Genomic DNA, 3,990 nt, shown 5'->3' with positions numbered 1-3,990 from the left:
ATGTAACGCCCCAAACCTTCAGGTAATTTTTGTTTAATTATTTAGGGTTTGTTTTGGTTTTGAGGTGGAATTTAATAATTGAATTGAGTTTTCTTTTTCCTTTTTCTTTTCTTTTTTTGAGATAAATGAGTGAGAATGAAATTTTGAAATTTGATTAAGAGGTTTTGAAAGTTGAGATAAGAAAAGAATAAAAATATTCTTTTCTTTTTTTAGTTATTTTGGGAGTTAGGGTTTTTGGTTTTAAAAAGGTATTTAATAGTGTTGTAGGAAGCATGCATTAAACAAAAAAAAAAGCGCGAAAACCCCCCTTTCTTCCTCCCTTCTCCAACGTGAAGCCAAAACCAACCCCCCAATCTCTTCTTCTCCTGGTCGCGTGAGGATCCGCTGTTCAGCCTAGGCATCCACATCCGTGTGCCATCAACTCCACGCCACTCGTCCACATCCGTGTACCGTTGACTCCACACTAGTTGTCCATGTCCGTGCGCCGTCGACTCCATACCAGCCATTCGCGTCTATGCACCGTCAACTCCACGCCAGCCATCTACGTCAGATCCAACCGTACAACCTCTGGTCGTCCTCATCTGTGTCGTGCATCGTTAGTCTATCCGCGTTGTCTGCTACCGCTACTCCATTTGTGGTAAGGCTTGATGTTTTTGGGTTTTCTTTAAAAAAAAAGTTATTAAATGCCCATTGAACCTTTGACTGAGTTTTACATACCATCAATGTATTGATGTTAGATTTTGGCTTTTAGAGACTGGTGGCTCGTTGTCCAACAAATTAGAGGTTGTTTCGGGAAGAGTTTGGTGAGTATCAAGACCTTGAAAGTTTCTTTGGTAACATTGATGGTTGCTAGAATTTAGGTTTCTAACCATTGGAATTGAATATTATATAAATTGGGTTTATTGGTTGACATCTGGGAGTAATTGAGGGTCAAAATATGAATTGGGCAAATGATTTGAGGAATGTATGGAATTAAACCTGAAAGTTCAAACTAATTTTGGTTCAGGTAGATGTGCCTGGCTCAAGTTTCCTCGAAGAAAAAATGGGAGGTTGAATTGATTGTGCTAGATTTCAAGGTAAGTGATTTACTACCAGTTTGCCCCCGAACCCAAGCTGATTTGAGTTTGTGATTACACTGAAAGCATGATTATGTGTTGATTATTTTAATTGTTATGACTTATCACGGTGGGCTATTGGGTGTGTTTGTGGAGACCATGTTTATGTGACGGGAAGTGTGATATTCTTTGAATGTTTGCTACGTTTGATTGATTAATGGATTTAGAAATTGTTTTGAAATATTTTAAACATGAATTGAGACTATGCATGTATGCTTACCATTATGTTGGATTGACCGTGGCTGTTAGCTTTCTTATCGAGCTACGCATTTCACATGACGTGAGCCTTCGGGTTCACACCTTATGCCTATTTTACAGTGTTCCCTTGGGATCACCACTTATGCTTGTGATTGTGCCTTTCGAGGTCACTACTTAGGAAAGCGTTCCTTCGGGTTCGCCCCTTATGCTTATACCTATGTTTATACCTACGATGCATAATGTGCACATAGCCCCGATAAGGGGTCCAATAGTTCACTCAGTGGGCCCAATATGGGTCGCTTACTGGGTATATTTATATACTCATCCTTTTTCTTTCATGTTTTACAGGTAAAAGTAAGGATAAACCAACGAATGACAGGAGGGATCCATGACCCGACCATTTGGATATGTCATCGTTTCCACACTTAGGTCTCTTTGAGTAGGGTCTGATTTAAGAGTATAGCATTCTAAAATTCATGATTATTTCATTTGTCCATTGGTTAATTTGTTAAATTGTTATTTATTCTAAATTTTGGTCAGGGGTACCCCGAACGGTGTTTTCAAAAAATTTATTAATTAATCTTTATTTAATGAAATAAAATTTTTATTTATTTTATTAAATTTTTCTTCGAGAAATTTATTGTCAAGCCTATGCATGCATATAGTAGTGACCTAGGGTATAATGGAAAGTTTGGTCGATACAGTTGGTATCAGAGACTAAGTATTAGGTTTTGTAAACTGACTTACATCGTGAGTCTGAAATGTCTCTTATGGCCCACAAACAGATCTCTCGTCATCGTCAAGTATGTCTCTTAAAAGAAAGTCCTCTAGAAATTTATGCATGAAACTTTACCTATATCATAGTCATAGTTGACGGTATTTCTTGTAAGCGTAGTAAGAATGTTGGTTATCAGGTATAGCACCACGAACTAGAGGAAGTGGCAGTCGAGGTAAGAATGTTATTAGGGAGCAAAACCCTGAGGTGCAAAACCCAGAGATGTAGGACCCACTGCCTCTTGACCCTTCTAGGTCAACTTGGCAAAGGGTTAAAACAAGAAGCGGATCTCAAATTTCAACTTGCCCTCGCTAGGACCGTCACCCTCAAAGATTTTGGTGGAGGACACTGCCATGGCTGCAACAATTGGGAGTGTCGTCATGAAGGTTGTGGTAGGGTAGTTAAGAGATATTGTGGCCGAGTAGATAGCTCAACACTTGCAGTCACAGCAGATGCCACCCCCATCAGCCCCGAAACAACAAGTTCAGAACCCAAATAAAGTATCAAATCAGGCAATGGCAGGCCTTTCCTTGGAGGTCAGATATCTATGGGACTTAAAGTATGATTCTCCGATGTTTAACGAGTCCTTAAATGACCCCACAACAACAGAGTTGTGGTTGTCCACTGTGGAAGGGATTTTTCAGTACATGAAGTGCCCAAAAGAACAAAAGTTGTAGTGTGCTGCCTTTTTCTCATCGATAATATCAAGGGCCGGTAGTGCTCAGCTGAAAGAATGATAGAAGCTAATAGGGGTCAAGCAACGTGGGACCAGTTCAAAGAACCCACGTGAGGTAAAAAAAAAAAAGCCCGAGTTTATGAAACTGAAGCAGGGGATCATGATAATGGAAGAATACGAGGAGGAGTTTGACAAACTGTCTTGTTTCACCCATGACCTGGTGTCCACTGAAGCGAAGAGAGTTGAAAGATTTGTTCAGGGACTTCGAGACGGGGTACGAGGTATTGTGCAACCATTTAAGCCTACCACCTATGCAGTGATGTTTCAAGCAACAACGCGAGTAGGCTATCCCTTAGGGCTACAGTTCCTAAAGTCTTTAATGGCAGAACCCAAGGTATCTGATACTCCCTATAATGCTCGCATACTCAATTTGATCAACATTGTCACCAAAGTTCTTGAATAATATAACACTAGGGTCATAAGGAGTACAGGCTGGTTTACACTCAAAGTAATTATATTTCTTTAGAATCTTTTTTATATAGTGAGATTGATTCAAAGAATTTTTCTTTTTAGACCTATTTACTCTTCAGTGAGGAAATAGAGTCCTCTATCATGCCGGGCAGTGCCAATCGTCATCCCCGAGTTCAGATCCTGAAAAACAACATCATCAGGTGAGAATATAACACCAAGAAGAGTGAAGAGCAGATGAGAAGCAAGTATCCGCAACTATTCTTTTGATGATGTTTCCTGAATTTCGTGGACGAAATGCCAAATAAGTGGGTCGTAACTTGTAAGCTTTAGTTTGTCTTCTGATTTTCAACACTTTGAGGGAGTTGTGTTCTTCAGATCTTTAAAGCTTCAACTTTTGAATCCTCAAAGCTTTGGAGCCTGCATCTTTAGAGCTTCAGAGTTCTTAGCCTTTAGTGAAGGAACTCTTCGATTGTACACAACTTTTTTTTTATTTAAATCAAATAAATCTTTTAACCAAGAAAGCAATAACATTCATTAATCAACTTAAAACGCAAAGACAAGCAACAATTAATAAAATACAGAATAACTCCTAAGTAGTGTGGATGGAGTTATAACTCCCCCCACTCATCCTCTCATGAAATATAACCAAAAAGGAAGAGAATTGCAAAGGTGTTGGTTGTCTTGGATTTTAGAATTATAGGTTAGAAGAGAAAAGCTTAGCAGAAAGCACTAGGGCCTCCGCAGAAGGTTTAAAA

At 39.2% G+C, this 3,990-nt stretch overlaps 1 long non-coding RNA gene across 1 annotated transcript; it reads left to right on the top strand.

Moving 5' to 3' along the window:
• The first annotated feature begins 304 nt into the window (after positions 1 to 304).
• On the top strand, positions 305 to 3,782 carry LOC120072993 (uncharacterized). Its single transcript, XR_005480654.2, has 4 exons — positions 305 to 637; positions 738 to 803; positions 1,007 to 1,076; positions 1,662 to 3,782. It is a non-coding gene; the product is annotated as an uncharacterized LOC120072993 (long non-coding RNA).
• The last annotated feature ends 208 nt before the right edge of the window (positions 3,783 to 3,990 follow it).

Source organism: Benincasa hispida, chromosome 3 (assembly GCF_027475165.1).
Source record: "Benincasa hispida cultivar pf3 chromosome 3, pf3_genome.v1.1, whole genome shotgun sequence".
Classification (NCBI taxonomy): domain Eukaryota; kingdom Viridiplantae; phylum Streptophyta; class Magnoliopsida; order Cucurbitales; family Cucurbitaceae; genus Benincasa; species Benincasa hispida.
Note: the sequence above shows the minus strand (reverse complement) of the source record. Positions and strands in the feature narration are given on the sequence as shown.